The sequence below is a fragment of the Staurois parvus genome, unplaced genomic scaffold (genome assembly GCF_062004578.1).
Source record: "Staurois parvus isolate SC_StPar_1 unplaced genomic scaffold, SC_StPar_1.0 ptg000349l, whole genome shotgun sequence".
Lineage (NCBI taxonomy): Eukaryota > Metazoa > Chordata > Amphibia > Anura > Ranidae > Staurois > Staurois parvus.
The window spans coordinates 2,235,077-2,257,205 of record NW_028318145.1 but is presented as its reverse complement, the minus strand read 5'-3'; positions in this window follow the sequence as shown (position 1 = coordinate 2,257,205).

The window sequence follows — 22,129 nt, the reverse complement described above, 5'->3', positions numbered from 1 at the left end:
AAATTGTTTCATATATATATTCCCGGATAATAGAAGTTACAGCATACTTTTGGATTTGTTTTTATTCGATAAAGCCTGTGATATTAATTATTTTTCTGCTTTTATACCAATGGCAGTTTGAAAAACTATTTTATTATCTGTTCTGTTAGCATCTTTTTCTCACTTACTCACTGGTTAATGTAACAGGTTACTGCAATAGTGATAACCTGCCAAAAGTTAACATTAGGAACATCCATCAGTTTATATTCCATTTACAGATCAAAACCTCTTCCTTGACTTTGGCCTCTCATCACAATATTTGGAGTTTCTAGATGATCTCTCGTTCAAGTATTCCCAGAAGAATTAACACATCAAGCTATTCATTTGGAAATAGCCTGTGATCCTGAAATATTCTGGAATTATGCCTTTGCAATATTAATATCAATTAATTTTTTGGTATTTGGGAAGACCTTTTCATTCATGCAAAAAATCAAATATTAATTCACAGGAAAATACTCCATCTGTTACAAGAAAGAATGTCAGGGCCAATACTTTTGTTGCGGCTCTTTGATGGAGCAGCAGAGATGTATTAAAATGCTTCATTGTATTTAAAGTTCCTTAAATCTTAAAGTTTGCTGCATTTATCTGTATGGAAGCATTCTATTTCTGATGATGCAATTTCATTTCCTACTAGCAGCAATTTCATTGCCCATAAGTGGGACCAGCTTTGGGGTTCACAGCAACAAACAGTAAATCAATTCAGCATCTATCCACTTCACCATCAATGTCAGGGCTTGCGTGGGAAATTAATTTCCAGGATCATATCAAGTCAGCCTGCTGAAATCATTGTGTGCCTCACTTGAATAAAATCACCATAGCTCTGGGAAAGATGAGTGCCAGCAATGATATTTATTAAACAAAATGAATAACTTTCTGAATCCATGGTAACCAGAGAATGAGGACATAGGCAGATGCGGTAAGCGTAAGGACCATCAAGTGCTTAAAAGGCTTTTTAGCATGCAGTTATTTTCGATATATATTATATGGTTTCACTGTTTTTTATCACTTTAGTTCACTTCATCTAATGGGACAACTGTAAACCAAACAGAGAAGAAAACTAAATAGACTCCTCAAGCAACTCCTATACCATTTTCTTAAAATAAAAGTGTCACAATTTTATCTTATATACATATAAAACATAAATTAATTAATAACAGGAATATCTTTAAAAACATAATCTATAGATGTATAGTACATAATGTATAACATGCAGATGTTAAGCCCCTTTGACAAAGCAATTAGTGGTCAAGGTTTTTTTTTTTCTCAGGAGACTGCATGTGATCAGCACATGGCCAATCAGCACTGTCCAGACAGAGGTCAGGGGTTCTGCAGCCTCCTAGAGCAAAATTAAAACTCCTCCTACAAGCGTTAACCAGTGCTCGGCTGGACACTGATAGGGGTCACGAGACTGCTTTAACTGCTGATGAGAAAGGGTATTTAGCAGTTTATATTTGCTAAAATAATTGCACTTCCATGTTCTGTGTACTGTGGGAGACCAGATAGGTGTGAATGCAGTGTCCTGGGTTTAGTAACACTTTAATAAATAATAACATTAATTAACACTGCATATGTAGTACCTTCCTAGATAGGTGCTAGGATTAGTTAGATTTAGTGCTGGATCACTGTGTTCAGTGGAGCTGTGTGTATTTTTGTCAGGTAAACCAAGCTTGCCTTGCTGTAATCAGTGTGCCTTCAAATGGTTAGTTAGCTCTGTTTAGTGTTCTCAGCTGCTGTCAATCTGGTAACTCCCTCTGCTTTCCATAAATCAGTAGAGCTGGTATAGTAGGTCACCAGGTATGCACCAGAGCAAGGCAAAAAGCAGGGATGGGAGACAGGAGCAATATCATAGGAATAGCTGGGGTCATCAACGGGTGGACAGCGAGGTACCAAATCATAGGCAAGCCAAAGTCAGGAGCAGAGCCAAAGTCAGGAACAAGTATCAAGCAGGAGAGTAATCAGAGTCAGGTCAGGAATAAGCTGGGTCAGCAACAAGGAAATCACACAGGAACGAGCAGGAAACGGTGAACAGCTGAAGACCAGTCAGCACTCAGCACAGGCAGAGGCACCTTTTAAATAATACTTTTCTGTGCGAATGCACACTTCTATTTGCCAATCGTCTTACCGGGATTCCCTTACACCCTGTTTATTGGCAGTATAATTTATTGAATACCTCTTTTATTAATTATTTACATTCTGAACATGTACTATTACCCATCAGTTTTGCATATGCATTTACAATGATGGTTTTTGCTTTATAATTTAGCTATGTTCTTTTACTTTTATTTGTTATACAAGGCTCTCATTATTACCTGGTGTCTCCCCAGATGTTCTGCTTGATACTTGTTCCTGACTTTGGCTCTGCTCCTGACTTTGGCTTGCTTATGATTTAGTACCTTGCTGTCCACCCGTTGATGACCACGGCTATTCCTTTGACATCGCTCCTGTCTCCCATCCCTGCTTTCTGCCTTGCTCTGGTGCACACCTGGCGACCTACCATACCAGCTCTGCATATCACTACTGTTCCTGAATCAGAGGTTCATCAGTCTTCCAAAGTCTCCAGCTGCAAGAGCTGCAAACAACATCTGCTGGCGCTCTTGTCCCCCTGGTCCCTAGACACCCTCTGTTCCACTTCCAGTGGGGTCAGCGCAAGTGACACAAGTGAGGCCGACCTCATCATTTCAGTCTCCAATCAGGTACGTGACACAGGGGCATACAGTATATGTCCCAAATGACAAAAGTGAGGTGTACTGCCAACATCAAATCAAAAGGAGCTGCATCTGGAGGTTATTTCAGTACACTCTTGCATTTCTTGTTTCTACACACAGGGCGTGAGTGTGTTTTCCAGAGACCTCTGGTCATCAGAGGGCCAAACGGTTCATATCTGACAGTGGTTGTGACTGTCAGGTTGAGGATATAGCCCACATCTCAGAAGGTAACTTTAAGGGAAGAAGGTCTTAGTCCTAAACTCTCTGTGAACTTGACTTCATTCTTTGCCTCAAAAGCACTGGGCAGTGACTAATCCACAATATCAGATACCTTGGAGGGATTTATGCACAGACCACCCTTCAAAATAATGTATCCTAGAACTGTATGGACTTGGCGATGACGGGACACATAGTCATGAGAAAACACCAAAAAGTAGACCATCACAGACTTGTATAATAGATAAATAAACACATCTTTAACAAGTTGCTGAAAGACTGCTAGGGCATTACAAAGACCAGAAGGCATGACCAAATATTCCTAATGCCTTTCACCTTGAGGTAAAAGCTGTCTTCTATTCATTTCCAGCACAAATTCTGTGGAGATTGTAAACCACTCTGAGGTCAAGCTTGTTGGCCCCGTGGAGAACGATCAAAAAGTTCACAAATAAGGGAAAGTTGGCATATATTCTTAATGGTGATACTATTCATTCCACAATAATCAATGAAGGATGGAGGGAGATGTCCTTCTTTTGGACAAAAAAGCACTGCACATGCTGGAAATGAAAAGGGGTGGATAATTATTTCTTGAAACTGTCTACTATGTATTTTCCATGGCTGTAGACTGAAGAATGGATAGTAGGTAACACAGTGAGGAAATAAAGTTTGGATTAAAATCAATTGGCAAATTTAGCCCTTGTGGGGGTGGAATAGATGGCCTGCTCCTTTTTTACTGAAGGCATCAGGAAGTCCTTGTAAAGGAGGGAGAGCAGGCAAAGTTTCAATAAGCTAAATCAGTATGGACTTATCAGGTGTGACCTTGGAAAGACATCAGGAAAAGTATGTATTCCCTCAAGAGTTTATGTGTCTCTTACATCAATTGATAGTGGGGGAATGAAACTACAATCAAAGGAGATTTAGAACCACAGAGATGAAAGATGTGGGCAGCAGTAGAAATGAAATCTCCTCTGGTTGGAGCAAATCGACTGAGAGATAAAGCCAAGTGATTTGACAGAGGATAGGCTGTGAGGGTAAAACCCCACAACAGAAGGAATTCAAATTTGGGTTTTCAGGACAATCATTATTATTTTATTATTCAAATTAAAGTCAAGCCTTTTTTTTTTATTGCATTTTGAATTTTGCAGAAACACACTACAGTCCATGTAACGTGGTTTCCTATGGCTTTAGTTCACATCTGTGTGTTTTTAGCTGGTGCGTTTTTTTGGAAATGGTCAGGACATTGTTTCCCACAGCAGATTGTATTTTTTTGTGTAATAAGCTTCAATGGACCTTCATCAAAAATGCAAGTGTTGCTTTTTCTGTGTTTTGCATTTCTTTTAATACTTTATGTGGTGTGGCTTTGATGTGACTTTGATGCAACTTTACACTCTCTGGCATTCCAATGGCATCAAAGTAGCATCAACATTGCATCAAAGCTGCATCAATGTAGTGCAGGAACCTTTATGTGTCCAAAGACACATGATAGAGATATAGGAAATAAGGGATCCTATAACCCCTCCAAAAGAGATCAAATCTTCTTTTTCACCCTGATTGGGAATATTAATCGCCTCCACTTTATTCCTCCATGGAATCCTCAATGGTGTATAGAGAAAGAAACTACATAGTGTAATACTGACACTTAATATAGAATATAAAGATAGAATAAGGCCACTCACATGTTTAAATATAAATAAAAGCCTTGTTTAATAGTCTAAATGGCTTCAAGATAACCAATTTCCACAATTGCAAATACAGTCATGGCCGAAATTGTTGGCACCCTTGATATTTTTCCTGAAAATCAAGTATTTCACACAAAAAAGGTATTGCATTAACACATGTTTTGCTATACACATGTTTATTCCCTTTGTATGTATTGGAACAAATATAAAACAGAGGCAGAAAAGCAAATATGACATAATGTCACACAAAACCCCAAAAATGGGCTGGACAAAAGTATTGGCACCCTTAACTTAATATTTGGTTGCACACCCTTTGGAAAACATAACTGAAATCAGTCGCTTCCTATAACCATCAATAAGCTTCTGACACCTCTCACCCGGAATTTTGGACCACTCTTCCTTTGCAAACAGCTCCAGGTCTCTCTTATTGGAAGGACACCTTTTCCCAACAGCAATTTTAAGATCTCTCCACAGGTGTTCAATGGGATTTAGATCTGGGCTCATTGCTGGCCACTTCAGAACTCTCCAGCGCTTCTTTGCCATCCATTTCTGAGTGCTTTTTGACGTATGTTTGGGGTCATTGTCCTGCTGGAAGACCCAGGATCTTGGACGCAAACCCAGCTTTCTGACACTGGGCCCTACAGTGCGACCCAAAATCCTTTGGTAATCCTCAGATTTCATGATGCCTTGCACACAGTCAAGGCACCCAGTGCCAGAGGCAGCAAAACAACCCCAAAACATCATTGAACCTCCACCATATTTTACCGTAGGTACTGTGTTTTGTTCTTTGTAGGCCTCATTCCGTTTTCAGTAAACAGTAGAATGATGTGCTTTACCGAAAAGCTCTATCTTGGTCTCATCTGTCCACAAGACGTTTTCCCAGAAGGCTTTTGGCTTACTCAAGTACATTTTGGCAAACTGTAGTCTTGCTTTTTTATGTCTCTGTGTCAGCAGTGGGGTCCTCCTGGGTCTCCTGCCATAGCGTTTCATTTCATTTAAATGTCGACGGATAGTTCGCGCTGACACTGATGCTCCCTGAGCCTGCAGGACAGCTTGAATGTCTTTGGAACATGTTTGGGGCTGCTTATCCACCATCCGGACTATTCTGCGTTGCAATCTTTCATCAATTTTCCTCATCCGTCCACGACCAGGGAGATTAGCTACAGTGCCATGGGTTGCAAACTTCTTGATAATGTTGCGCACTGTGGACAAAGGCAAATCTAGTTCTCTGGAGATGGACTTGTAACCTTGAGATTGTTGATATTTTGCCACAATTTTGGTTCTCAGGTCCTCAGACAGTTCTCGTCTCCTCTTTCTGTTGTCCATGCTTAGTGTGGCACAGACAGACACACAATGCAAAGGTTAAGTGAACGTCTCTCCTTTTTATCTGCTTTCAGGTGTGATTTCTATATTGCCCACACCTGTTACTTGCCCCAGGTGAGTTTACAGGAGCATCACATGCTTGTAACATTCTTATTTATCCGCAGTTGTGAAAGGGTGCCAATACTTTTGTCCAGCCCATTTTTGGAGGTTTGTGTGACATTATGTCGAATTTGCTTTCTTTCCTCCCTTTTTTTGTTTTGTCCCAATACACACAAAGGGAATAAACATGTGTATAGCAAAACATGTGTTAATGCAATACGTTTCGTGAGAAATACATGATTTCCTGGAGAAATATCAAGGGTGCCAACAATTTCGGCCATGACTGTATAGGGATCTCACGCTTCTGTAGTATCTGCAGAGGATGAACAGCTTTCCAACTCTAAGATGGCCGCTTGAACCGCATCACTCAGAATGACGGCGGACCGGAAATGCGTCAACGCGTTTTGCCCCACCCACAGGGCGTTCTCAAGACCTGTAAGGTCCTATAAGGCTCATTACTCACCTCTATCTGGTGAGTGCGGTCAATATTATTTTTCACGTGGTGGACAGGTGGAAGCACATTTTGAATAATTTACTATTGGTCTTGACGGGAATAAGGACTTATTTTCACATGGACACTTATTGTTATTTTTAATTTTATTTTTGTTCACTTGTGTAATTTTGTTTGTAGATTTTGCGCTGTTTTTTTTTGTTGTTTGATTATTGGTGGTTTTCACTGTTGCACAGCTGCATAATCACTTGGTATTTTCTTTTTGGCGCTGGGATATATATTTTTGGCATGATAGAGATAGGCTAGGCTAAGGACTAGGGTTAGGGTTAAATATTAGGGTTGGAGTTAAAGTTAGGATTAGCGGTAATTTTTAAGGTTTGCAGTAATTGTTAGGGTTAGAATATTTACAATAAAAAAATTACTGCTAACCCTAATGATTAGTTAACCCTAATGATTACCTTTAACCCTAACTCTAACCTTAACCCTAACGCTAGCCCTTAACCCTAACCCTAGTCCTTAATCCTAACTCTAACCCTAGCCCCTAACCCTAACCCTGACATGCGACTTTGGACACATAATTGTTCCTGCACTTTCCTATTTGCAAAAACATCAAACGCATCAAAAACATGTGTTCAAAAGGCAAAACACATCACAAAACATGCCAGAGGGTGTGTCAACCGAACCTGCATAGATGTGAACCAAGCCTTGAACTAGATCGGATCTTTTACCTATCATTGAAAAAGTGGGCACGTCTTTTGTACCATGTACAGATAATATTACACGTAACTGTGTAAAGGTCATGATACAGAGATACAGAGTTTTCATATTTAGCTGTTAATCTTAGACATCTGCAAAACAAAAAAATTCATTTCGTTTCGATTCGAAATCTAACAAATTTTTTTGTCTTTGGATTCAGTAAATTCATTCAATTCATTTTTGGGATACGTTTTGGTAATTTGTATGCAAATTCAATTTGAAAACTTTTCGACCAAATTCGAAAGTCGTTCACATTCAAAATTGGTTCAGCTGAATTCGAAATTGATTTAACAAAATTTGAAAAGTCGTTCGAAATTGAAAAGATTCGACCAAAGTTAAGCTGGCCATACAGGTGTAGATTTTCGTCCAAGAATATTAATTTGAAGAATATCTGTTTAATTTTCTAGCCATTAGTGGGGTCAAATCGATGTTTGTTTTTGATGGCAGTGATGGAAAAATTTGAAGGGGCAGGAAGGAAAACTTTTCTCGATCAAAAGAATTTTTGGCCAGCGTATGTGGTTCTCGTTCAGAAATTACATTCATTTTAAAATCAAATGTTAAAAACAAAAGACAATTTTCGGATGAAATTCATCCATTAATCGAATGTGCAAAGAATTTTCGTACGACTTTTCTTACGAATGTTCTCAAAAATCTATATATGCCGTACACATGATAAGAAAATTATACGAAAATTTTTGTACGAGGATTAGTGCAACAAAAGCCAAAGGGACAAGTATGAAATTTTTTTCTGTACTATACCAGATTGTACGTTTTTTGTTTATTCAGTACAGTAGTCATCTGAAAATTCAATACAAATACATGACATCACTTCCAAAACTTTTCTTTCGCACGAGAATTTTCGGATCTTTAGTAACCTTTTCACTTTAGATGTGAGACTATCAGGTGAAAAAAAACAGATGTCCGATATTCTCATCTTGTGTATGGGGCTTAAGGCTGGCAATACACGTGTAGATTTTCGTCCGAGAATATTAATTTCAAGATTATTCATTTGATTTTCTGATCATTAAGCTGGTGTGAGAACTAACATCAAGCATAGAGTTTTTAAAGCACACAACCACTCGCTTTCTTCTTTTTCAGGGCCATTTTAGCCCAATTTTATTTAAAAGAAAGTTCCAGAAATTTCCCTCACAGGGGTTTTCAGCATTTCACTCTTTAAAACACAGATATTTAGCCTCCTGGCTTGTACACACAATTCTGCAGCTCTGGCCTTCCATTTTAGACTCACAACCATCTCCTGCAGACTCCTTCCTAAATAGCTTTTTGCACACAGCTAGCAGCCCCTTGCTGCTCTGGCTCCCACCTCTCCTAGGTGGAGCTCTCCTGACTCCTGGGCAATGACCTCCTGTCTGCCGGGGTGGAGCCCAGAACCATGGTTAGGCCTCTACAAAAAGGCCAGTACACACCTGTGCAATCAGTGTGCTGGGGGTTCAGAAAAGACGGACCCAGGATTGGAGATTTCATCCCTCCCAGATCACTTTGAAATCTTCAGGCTCTAGATCCCATAACAGACTTTACGAATAAACGAGGAAACTGAAAAGCCAGTTTCCTCTGCAATAAATAAATCCTCTGGAGCCCCCCAACCTGTATGGTTGATAATCCAGGGTTTTAAGCTTGATTTAGACCATGGCAGGATACCGCACTGCCACATATCCCCCCTCTTTGTTTTGACCCCGTAGGGGGCAGAACACACAAATCTAAACCAAAGATCCATTATCTCCTGCGCTCAAGGACTCAGATCAAACAGGCGTTAGTGACAAGCAGCGTGTTGTGTATTCATCCGCTGGTGATCAGAGGTTGTGCAGCTCTATCATGAAGCTGGGGAAGCTTAAACAGGCTGAACTGCTGTAATACTGACACTCAGTGGCTGAATATCTCCTTGCCATGGGAACTCTGCCATACTGAAGTTTTTATCTGCCAAACCTAGCTCTGATGAAGAAGGGAGCACCCTTCGAAACGCGTTAGCCTTCATACCCCCCCCTGTTTGATTTACCTGTAACCCTGTTTGGATTATGGTTACTTATGCCTGTTATACAATCATTTTGTGAGTATATTTCCTTATTAATAAAATTAGTCAATATTTATTGAGGTAATGCGCAAGGTTTGTGCGCTCTTTCTTTCATCTTCCTCTACACAAATCTAAACTCCTTGCTTGAGCTCTTCTGTGCCGGCTATCACCTGTAAAGATCCAATTCTGTCTGACTTCATTTTCATCAAAGGGAGACGCTACTCCCTGCCCCAAGAGGTGACTTCCCCTGTCTCCCCTTACTTGGGCTCTACGACATCCCTGTGTCTTTTTTCGAGTGCGCTTCCAAAAGCGCGGTTTTTCTAATTTCCTTGAGACTATACTAGTCCTTTTACCATTAGGGGGTTTACAAATCTCGGTACCCTTTGTAACCCGAGGTTGACTCCTAAACTTTAAGTGCCAGGTACCCGTAATGTTACAGCGTGCTGCCTCAATTTCCATTAGACCAGCCCTTTTTGCTTTCCTCTGCACTAAATAAACCCTCTGGAGCCCCTCAACCTGTATGGTTGAGAATCCAGGGTTATAAGCTTGATTTAGACTGTGGCAGGATACCGCACTGCCACACTGGCCATACATGTATAGATTTTGGTTCAAGAATTCATATTTCAAGTATATTTGTTTGATTTTCTAATCATATATTTATTTTCAAATTCGGGTTTTAAGCGGAGTTCCAGTGAAAATAAAAAAATAAATAGAAGTCAGCAGCTACAAAAACTATAGCTACTGACTTTTTAATAATGGACACTTACCTGTCCCTCGATCCCACGGTGCCTCCCCCGCAGCCAGTTTCACCGACCGCTCTGTGTTCCTGGTGCCAGCATCTTCAGTGTGGGCATCTGGCTGTTACAGCTTGTGGATTCACAGCCAGGTGCCCACTGTGCATGTGCAAGTAGCGCTGCACTTTGTGAATAGTCCCGTAGTCTTCTGGGACCTGTCATGTGTCCCAGAAGACTACGGGGAGGGAGGGGGGAGGACAATTTCCACTTCCAATCTCCTAGGCAAATGCAGAGGAAGTGGGAGCAGTACCTGCAACATAGGCGGACTGACCATTTGGAAACTCAGGCACTGCCCGAGGGCCCGGGGTCAGTAGGGGGCCCCATGAGATGCCCATGGTACCTTTTTCATAGGCTTTTTTGAGTTTGGACAAGGACACAGGGGCCTCATGATGCCCTATTGCCCGGGGGCCCCATGAGTTGTCAGTCTGCCCCTGCCTGTCAATTTTGGGTACCTGCTCCCCCCAGCTCCCCAAAGGTGCCAATCAATCCTTAACGGGGAGCAGGAGACCAGTCATTAAAGCGGAGCTTCCCCTTTTGGGTGGAGCTCCACTTTAAATTGGTTTTTGCATGTTTGTTCGATTTTGTTTTCAAATTTGTTTTCGATTTTGTTTTTGAATTCAAATTTCTTAATCGAATTTTGGCCGAATTTCTGTAATTCGGAATTCTGATACATCTGAATCTCCAAATAATGAAAACATTTGCCCAAAATTTAATTTGGAACTAAACAAACTGCACGTCTATTTAATTTTAAATTCTGAATTTTTCCATAACAGGATCTAGGTAAATAAAGGAAGGTACTCTAAAGGCTTTCTATGTCTAGTTTTCTGCTGCATATCCCAGGACTGTTTTTATTTTTTCAAGGAATATTACTTTGTAAAAACATGCTTTATTATCCTGCAAGAAGTTAGTGGATTTTCATTGCAAATCTGATCCACTTGTAAATATCTTAATTAAAGTTATTAAGATGGATAAATTAATAATAGATTTTCATTGCAAACCTTATACTGAACTACTTGTAAATATCCTAATAGAATTTAAGCCCAACTACTGGATAAATTAGTATTTTTATTGTGCCCCCAGTCTGTATAAAATGAAAAACCAGTCCTGGCCATGCCCACTTTCAGTCTGGAGCTGCTCCTGCAGTACTTACTTTTTACCTTAAGATGGTCTCTGTCTTCTGTGTTGAATGAAGCAGCATTCAGTGCAGCTTCACATATATGCAGATTGGATGTGATTTGAACCATATCCAATCTGCATGACATGTGAACTAACATTGCTTCCTATGGTTGCTGTTCGCATATGTCCGGTGCTCTGGCAGTGCGGTTTCAGTGTAGATTGAAAAAGAGTCATGTCTGATTTCTGAGCAGTGTAGTCCGGTTCAGGTGCGGATTACAGGCTATTGACTTCTATGGGAACCGTTTCTAAACAGCACATTTCATCAGTTGTGAACAGAATAATGTCCTGATCTAAACCTGTCCTGAACCTGATATAAACCTGACCTGAACCGCTGAACAAATACTGTGTCAAATAGCTGTGAAACCTGAGCTTCAATCTGCACTGTACATGTGTGAATCCACACTCTACCTTTGAAAATGAGGATATGCTGTGAATATAGTGCATCATGAACAACCATCTGACCACCATGTCATCCTGCATTTACTGTTTAATGAGGCAACACCACACTTTGCTGAATAACATTCAGCTTGGGGATCTGTCAAGGAAGGGGGGTGGCTGGAAGGGATTTGGCAGTAAATTTGCTATTATTTATGATATCAAAAGAAAATGTATGCATTTGTTTTAGCACAAATACCTATTTTGGCTATATTATCCTGGAAATATTTTAATATTGTCTGTGCAGTATACTGAAATAACAAAAAATTATTTTTTTTAGTTTTACCAGTGCTGGTTAAAGACTAGGTTTACACTTTTGTGTTGCACATTAACACACCTTAGTATTCCCCAAACCACACCTGACCTGTTTATGAAATGCACTACACAGGCACACATGCTACTGCATTACTGTGCATTGAGGAATGCTGCAGCATAGTTGTGTTGCTTTAGTGCATCGGGCACTGAAACACATCAGTGTGTGCATGGCTTGGTACCCACACAATGCAAAAGCGCAAACACAGTCAAAAAGCTTGTGTTACTAGCACAAAACTTGTTTTGAGTAGAGGGTGTTTTATTACAGAGCATTTGCTAGTAATCTTGTAATGATAGGCTATCACAATTATTTTATAAAACCTAGAACATTAATAACCAGGTATCAAACATATTTGAATTACAACATATTGCTAGAAATCTGCCCCTGATATTAAGATAATGTCAGAAAATCAACAACAAAATATTTGTAAGCCACAGCTTGAGCTTCATTACATTTTAGTACAAAGGGTATAGCTAGTCTGAACTCCATTTCCCATACTGTATATATTCATTAAATTGTAGCCTGTGGTCATCTTTTCCACAGTCTTTTAACTTTTTATTGAAGCATCTTGTATCAAAATATTAAACATGATACCCTGTTAGCACATCTGTTTTCCCTCTAATTTTCTTATTATTGTCATTTATGTTGCTTATGGTAGTTTTGTTTTCCAATTCTTTTGCAGGTTTGATTATAACAGTATGGTATAATAAGCTGCTGTGTTACTTTTTTATGAAATTAGCACGAGTGACTTAAAAATACCTTAAGTTTAACAAACAATAAGTTAAAACAACATGCAAGATATAATAGAAGTCTATGGGAAAGTGCAGCTCATATGCAAGTGCACTGCGCTGCACTCGTGGTGTGGGTAAACTGCAGCACATCAGTGTAAAAGCAGCTTTATAGGGGGCTCAGGACATTAAGGGCTCATTTATAGGGGGCTCAGGACATTAAGGGCTCATTTACAGGGGGCTCAGAACATTAAGGGCTCATTTATAGGGGACTCAGGGCATTAAGGGCTCATTTACATTTGTGGTTTGGGTGAGGGGGGGGGCATTAAAACCCCATAGTTGAGACCATGCATGCGTAGCACTGAGGTAACTGAGGGGGGGCTACAGCTTATGGACATCTAGCCACTGTTTGTGGCCAACCATTTATGGTCAGTACTCTTCTTTTGTTTACCCCTTTTTGACTAATAAACGCTAGTCTCAACATTATTACACTATGTGGCGTCCTTCATTGGGCTCTCTCTGAGAGCACCATCTCCCACAGTACTTCTTTGGATCAAGGAGTTCCCTGACGCTCACACGTTCGGATGCTACTTGGCCACCTCTCCTTGCGGTGAGACAGAGGATAGGACGCAGTGCGACCTGACCAGAGCCCTGATGCTGGAGAGATCTTGCAGCAGTTACTTCCTTACATGCGTTATTTTAACGCACTTCTGGTGAGTGCGCACTCTATCTGTTTTTCCTGGATCTCCTTTACCTTGTACTACCATCACCCTGGGACGAGAACTTTTTGTGCGCTCTCAGCACTCTTTATAGACTCTATGCATTATTCACCTCTGTGGTATATCTGTTTTGACCACTGATATTTATATTTATCCTATAGAGTAATATTTATATTTTTGTTTTAGCGCTGCACCTATTTTTCTTTTACTATTGACTATTGCAAGGAGGATTGGTTGCCTTTTTGGTGTTCTAGCTGCTTGTGCTCTTGTACCTGTAGCGCTCGCTATACTTTCTTTAACTGTAAATTCCACTTTACCAAACAGGTGTAAAGTAGAATCAATAATGTAAATCAGATTCAGAATGGTCAACAGTATGCATACACTGCAGAGTGATAAAAAACAGGTAATGAAAGCCTGTTCACTCTTCACAGCACTATATCTGTGGCTCATTCAAGTTAACATGTGGCATGTAGCATAGAGTCCAGCTGAGAATCACTTCTTCAGTAAAACAGCTCAGAACAGAAACAGCTACTTGCACTTATTCTCAAAGCATTCCTCTCAGTGAAGTCCAGGTAGCTCTGGTCATATACATGTGTAAATGGAGGGACCCAAGGCCAGAGAACACAGCGGGCACCCCATTGGAGCTAAAGTACTCTTGTAGATATTGGGGAGGTAGTCTCCATATTGAATGGGTTTTCTAGATAAGGTGCATGCTAATAGGCTCCTAACCAGCTTCCTACACGCTGATTCTGGCAGTGGTTGTAGGTCACTTGCCCAGCAACCTATGCCTCATAAGGTGTGGCCTGCCTGAGCTACTGAGAGAGGGAAGAAGATAAACTATTCTTCCCTGGACAGGGAAGATCTGGGAAAAGGAGTTAAAGAGGCCTGCACCTGCCTGAGTGTGGTTAGTAAGTGTGCACTCTTCTACATACTTGTCTCCACTACTCCAAGATCTTCACTTTGCAGCACACTAGGAGGTGCACAGATGCAATATCCATACTCTTTACTCTATGGGGTTGATTTACTAAAGCCAAATAGGTGAAGGGGGATTTTTAAAGAATAACAATACTAACGATTTTTTTGACCCTGACTCCTGTGCTTAGTCTGAAGTTTCCAACCACTTTTCTCCACTCTTTACAGGTACATTCCTAACACGTCATAAGTTTAGCAAGTGCATCATTAACACATTTTCTAAGAACAGTGATACTCCTAAAAACTATGCATAAAAAGCCAGTTTTTAGATATTTTTAAATTTTTTGTAATTTATTTTTGCATGAAGTATAAGTACTTGCATGGAAACTTCCTTTTATCTTGACAGCTTGTATCTAATCAGAGTAGTTAGTTAGTTGATTGGTGTATGGAATCTAGTGGTACATCTACAGTGGGGATTGAAAGTTTGGGCACCCCAGCTAAAAATTTGTATTAATGTGCATAAAGAAGCCAAGGAAAGATGGAAAAATCTCCAAAAGGCATCAAATTACAGATTAGACATTCTTATAATATGTCAACAAAAGTTAGATTTTATTTCCATCATTTACACTTTCAAAATACAAAAAACAAAAAAATGGTGTCTGCAAAAGTTTGGGCACCCTGCAGAGTTAATATCTTGTACTGCCCCCTTTGCCAAGTATCACAGCTTGTAAACGCTTTTTTTAGCCAGCCAAGAGTCTTTCAATTCTTGTTGAGGTATCTTTGCCCATTCTTCCTTACAAAAGTCTTCCAGTTCTTTGAGATTTCTGGGCTGTCTGTCACGCACGGCTCTTTTAAGGTCTATCCATAGATTTTCAATGATGTTGAGGTCAGGAGATTGTGAAGGCCATGGCAAAACCTTCAGTTTACGCCTCTTGATGTAATCCCCCGTGGATTTCGAGGTGTGTTTAGGATCATTATCCATTTGTAGAAGCCATCCTCTCTTTAACTTAAGCTTTTTCACAGATGGCATCAAGTTACCATCCAAAATTTGCTGAAGTTTTATTGAATCCATTTTTCCTTCTACTCGTGAGATGTTCCCTGTGCCACTGGCTGCAACACAACCTCAAAGCATGATTGATCCAACCCCATGCTTAACAGTTGGACAGAGGTTCTTTTCATTAAATTCTGTGCCCCTTCTTCTCCAAACGTACCTTTGCTCATTCCGGCCAAAAAGTTCAATTTTAACCTCATCGGTCCACAGAATTTGTTTCCAAAATGCAACAGGCTTGTCTATATGTTCATTTGCAAAGTTCAAACGATGATTTTTGTGGTGAGGACGTAGAAGAGGTTTTCTTCTGATGACTCTTCCATGAAGACCATATTTGTACAAGTATCTCTTTATAGTGGAATAGTGTACCACAACTCCAGTGTCTGCCAGATCTTTCTGGAGGGATCGTGCAGTCAAACGTGGGTTTTGAATTGTTTTTCTCACAATCCTGCGAGCTGTTCTGTCTGATATTTTTCTTGGTCTTCCAGATCTTGCTTTAACTTCCACTGTTCCTGATGACTGCCATTTCTTAATTACATTCCGAACAGAGGATATTGACATCTGAAAACGCTTTGCTATCTTCTTATAGCCTTCTCCAGCTTTGTGAGCGTCAACTATTTTCAGTTTCAGTTTTCTAGACAACTGCTTAGAAGAACCCATGGTGCTGATTGTTGGGGCAAGGTCAGATGAGTCTGGGCATTTAAAACCTTTGAGATTGACATCACCTGGTCTTCCCAGACGATGATTGAGAACAATCCATGACACTGGCAGGTCTCAGCTTTGCAAAGGGGGCAGTGCATGCTATAAACTCTGCAGGGTGCCCAAACGTTTGCAGACGCCATTTTTTTGTTTTCTGTTATTTTGAAAGTGTAAATGATGGAAATAAAATCTAACTTTTGTTGACATATTATACGAATGTCTAATCTGTAATTTGATGCCTTTTGGAGATTTTTCCATCTTTCCTTGGCTTCTTTATGCACATTAATACAAATTTTTAGCTGGGGTGCCCAAACTTTCGATCCCCACTGTAACTGCATAGTATATGAAGGCTCTTTAGGCCGTTGGTCACATATGGACAGCATCATTTTGCGAACAGGCTTCATATACTGCACACTGTACTGGTTTTCAATCTTAATTTTTGCTTTTGCATCTAAAAACCACATTTAAAAATAAAAAAATAAAAATATTTTGACTTGTTCCTAAATGAAGGTTTTTTTTGCAGCCCATTTGCTGACTTGTGTCATATACATGCACACATATATACACACACTCACACACTCATATTGATGGGTGTTCTTATCAAATGCATGTGTTTTCATTCAAATGTAGCTGCGCATGTTTTCATTTGAATGCACTGCATGTGTTTGAAAAATACAGCATTTAACAAGAAAAGGCTATGTGTGACCTGCTTAGACCACAGTTCAAATGCACCTTCATAGGATATGCTGGTTCGTGAAAACACAGCACAATGCAAAGCAGGTCACACTCAAACTCTGGACTGTCATGCACTGCTCCATACAAGTCAATGACATTTTGCTAACTTGCTTTTGATGTGCATTTCAATGTAAAATGCAAAAACAAAAACCCCAATACGTGTGTACATGAACTCAGATTTTCATTGTACCTACTGACTACATTCTTTACAACAGAACCTCTAAATAACAGGGAAAAAGGTGATCAGAACTTGAATACTATATGATACCATGTATATTTCTGAAAATGCTCTCGCTTCAATGATTTCAAAGATCCAATTGAAGTTAATCAAAGCAACTTGTCCCTACTGTTTTCTTGCTTCAAAAACAACAATAATATAAAACCTACAGCCTTTGCAATATCATCTCCAAAATTGGGGAAAATAGCAAAATAAAACAAAAATTATATTAAAGCCATGAAAACGTCAATTGACATTGTATATCTCTTTATACAACTCATATGGCATTCATTTGCATATGAATCTAAGTAATATGTAGTTAATCTATCAGTTTTCATGTAGTTAAATTTTTTCCTTAGTCAGCGCTTAGTTTCTTTTTTCTAGAACCTGAAAAAAGTTTTCATGTTTAAGTAATGTAAACATGTTAGAACCTTGGTATACAATTTGGCAACATATGGAGAGTACATTTACATGTCTTACCGTCATCTGCAATCCAGCGTGCAGATGGTTCAATTAGCACTTAAAATACCAATACAAATCAAATACAAGTTTTGGAAAAAGATAAAATGTTTTATTTAAAACATAGTTGCCATACAGGATGGTAGATCACTCACACTGTCATTTTTGTACATCAAAATAAAAAAGACATAAATCAAATTATTTTTTTTTTTTAGTCGCACACTGAAAATGACTGGCATAAGTTCAGCTCTTATTCATATTGATCTAATGGAAAACAGATGGCCTATTTATGGAAGCTGCATATTAAAGGACATTTGCACTCTTATGATGTTCCTACTAATGGGCAAAATGAACCACTTCTAACATCTTAAGCTGTCTGCTGCATTAGATAATAGGTATGCTTAATTGCCCTTGACTGAATGCTGCTTGCACCTTATCATGCTGTATCATTTAAACTGAGGCAATGAAGAGTTTTGGATTCATAGTGCCTGCTTTAAATTAGTATTTGAATTAAAATAAATCCAGTGTATTTTCAGGTATGTCAAACACTTTATACAGTACACACTGGTTAATGTTGCAAAATTTAATTTAACCATTCAATAATATAAACATTTTGGAATCATTAAAATATCAAAAAACAAACAAAAAAATGTAGCTTTCAGGTTTTCATGTCAAACTATAGAACAAATGTCAAGGAGAAATAGGGCCCAAGATCTTTTGGTGCTACTTGTCCTGTAGGCCACTGGAGTGCACTTCATTCTGCACTTCTTTCTGCACTTTGTTCTGCATTCCTGTAACCCATATTCAACTGACAGTGGCTGACAGTCCAGATTCTGCAGAGATTCTGCCTTTAATGTCAGGATCCACCCAGATGCCTGGATTGGCAGATGACTCAACCTGTCAGCACACCACTAAGAGCTTGAGCCAGCCGCTCCTGCCCCCTCCACAGCCCATTGCTAGCAGTGAGTGCTGGAGAGGCAGAGAGCTGGCGATTGGCAGTCATCTGCTCTCTGCTCACAGAACACCGAGAACTGAGTGATCAGTGATCTTTGATCACTCAGGTCTCAGTGTAGAGGAGATGAGGAATAGATGCAGCATCAGGATAATGCTGGATCCACCTAAGAGAGTATAATTGTTTGTTTGTTTCTGAAATCGCGCACTTTTCTTTTAGGTGACCTCAAAATTATATAAAAAATGTCACATGGTACAAAGAAATGTATCTGTGACCAGGGGCGGACTGACCATTTAGCCACTGGTGCACTGCCCTAGGGCCCAGGGTCAGTAGAGGGCCCCATGAGATGCCCCTGGTACCTTTCATAAGCTTTTTTTGGGTGTGGTTTCAGTGCGGGCAAGGACACAGGGGCCCCATGATTTCCTATTGCCGGGAGCCCCATGAGTTGTCAGTCCGCCCCTGTCTGTGACAATATGATAGTGTATTGAGGAAACACAATGACTTTGAATGACAGATCCTGTTTTGGTTTGGGTCAATTTATCCCTATTGCACAAGGGAAACCAAGCTACTACACAAACTTTGCAGAAATTATGTAATAAGGGGAGAATATTTCCTTTGAAACCCTGGATGAGCTATTGGGTGGGTAAGGCAGGCATAGCTTATTATTCAGTGGTAGCAAATGTCACTGTAATGCTGTAGATCATATTGCTTACAAACAACAGTCTGATCATTATCAAAGAGCCCACCCCACATATATTTGTTGCACAGTAATTGTTAAAGTAGCCAAACTTTGGCACAGTTATACATATGAATCCCAATGCATTTATATTTCACCAAATCTTCTTCAGAAGAGAGAATGGTGGTCAGTATCAGCCAACCGCTAGAGTGTCTCCATAGGCCACAAATAACCCCACAACGTAATATGTTGGGGAGCACAAAGGGCACCAGGAATATTCCAGTGGCAATTGCCAGTGGCAATTTGATAAGATTAGAAGCCATGGAGAAAGTAAGCACAAAAATTAGGACACCAGGCAGAGAAAGGTAAAAAAAAACCTGAATGTTAATGTTAACTTAGATGTTAGTAGACTCAAGAGGAATGGCACTTCCCACAGTCATAGGGTCCCTTTGCCAGCCAATATAGGAATTATATGAAACGCCTTAACCACATCCAACTGAATGCCAACATAAAAAGTAAGAGGAAAAATACTCAGCATTTTGTAGATTCTATTTTTTGTAATAAATCATGATCTCCAGATCAGCTTCTATAATAATAGTGATATTTTTTTTGGGGGGAGGGGATTATATAGTAATTATCATTAGTGAATCATTTAAATTTATTTTTTTATATAATTTTAGACATAATTTTTGAATTTTTTTGTAATTTATTATTTATAAATTATTATCTATGAGATAATATCATTTTTTATCAACTAAAATTAATTATGAACATTATCTACTATTTCTAATAGGTTTTCTTTATTATTAAATAATTATGAATTTTGGTAACTCTATTGAAATAATAGCTTTTTTATCATATGAATTTTGCGACTTATTATACATTTATAGTTCTTATGCCACATTGTTTTTATATGTTGTTTTTTTTTCTGTCTCTTTAATAATTTGTTAGTTCTAAACATCCATTTAATATAAATTGTTTTTTAATATTAGTAAAGGTTGTTTTGGCAGAATTCTGATGGTATAGCACGCAGGTTCCAGTTTCCAGCCTATATTACAGTATTACATTAGATCGAGTTTATATAGCACCAAAGGGTTTGCTCAGCGCTGTACAATAGAGGGGGGGGGGACAATACATGAAACAGTACAGCAACAACAAACAGCACACGAGGAGTTAGAGGGCCCTACTCGTATTACAAATAAATGGCAACCACCCCAACCTATAATCAGCCTTTGCAGTTAGGTGTACATAAAAGGGCAATGCACATCTCAAACAAACACATTTTTTGTGTGTTGCCCTTTTTACTGCAAAGGCTGATTATAGGTTGGAGTGGTTGCCATTTATTTGTAATACTGTAATATAGCCTGAAAGCTGAACCCTGAAAACAGTTTATTGTGAATTGTTAGACAGGGTTAATTTGGTTATTTTGCAGGCTGGCAAGTGTTATGGGAAATTGTTGTTTGTGATGTGTGTTGCCCTTACATGTGTAGCTTACTGCAAAGGTTGGTTATAGGCTGAAGTGGTTGCTGCTTTTTTGTACAGTATGGGGATGCACTGATTGCCTTCAGCTGCCATTGTGCTCTTGCTGGGCATCCCATGCATTCCTGTGCCTTAACCACTTGCCCTCTGGAAGATTTACCCCCCTTAATGACCAGGTCATTTTTTGCTTTTCAGCACTGTGCTATTTCAACTGGAGATTGCGCTGTCATGCAATACTGTACACAAACAACATTTATGTCCTTTTTTCCCTACAAATAGAGCTTACTTTTGGTGGTATATGATCACTAATGATTTTTTTGTGTGATTTAAATGAAAAAAGACCGAAAATTTAGAAAAAAAAAAATTTTTACTTTCGGCTATAAAAAATATATAGTGAACTTTAGTCATAAATTGAGGCCAAAATTTTTTATTTGTGAAAAAAATCTCAGTACATGTATATAAATTGGTTTGTGTGAAAGTTATAGCGTCTACTAACTATGATGTATATATATTGGAATTTACACAGCTTTTACTTTCTGACAGAAAGGTGGTACTAAAATGTCAGGGCAGTACATAAACCTCCCAAATGACCCTTTTTTGAAAAAAATTTTTTTGCACAAAGTTGTCAATTAAATGATATATTGCTCACGCATGCCATGGGTATATGTGAAATAACACCCCAAAATGCATTCTGCTACTTCTCCTGAGTATGGCGATACCATATGTGAGAGAATTTTTGGCACCCTGGCCACAAACACATCCCCAAAATCCACTGACCACTTTAAGACTTTCAAAGGGCATATTTCCTTATATCACTTCCTCCCTACCCATCACAGTTTCCAAGGCCCAAAAATGCCAGGATATCACAAACTCCACTCCAAATGACCCCTTTTTGGAAAGTAGACACCCCAAGGAATTTGATAAGAGGTATGGTGAGTATTTTGCAGATATCATTTTTGTCATAGGGTTTCGAAAAAGAATAAAAGAAAAAAATATATATATTTTTGTTTTCTTTCTTCATTTTCCAAAAATTTGTGGCAACAAATGAGATCTGCAAAATACTCACCATGTCTTTTAGCAAATACTTTGGAGTTAAGGCTTGAAGACCAAGCCTTTTCTGACACTTTTTTTTTACTTGAAAAAAACTGTTTTCTGCTAGAAAATTACTTGGAACCCCCAAACATTATACAGTATATTTTTTTAAAGCAGAGGCCCTAGAGAATAAAATGGTGGGTGTTGGAATGTCACACAGTATTTGTGCAGCGATTTTTCAAACACAAATGTTTTGGAAAAAATACACTCTTTAGAATTTTAATGCACAAAAACACAATATATTGCCCAATTGTTTGATAAAGTATAAAAGATAAAACTATTCTGAGTAAATGGATACCATACATGACATGCTTTAAAAGTTTGCACACCCATGCAACGGCGCCAAATTACGTAAATTTGTAATATCTATAGGCAATGCTTTAAGAGCCTTTACAGGTCAC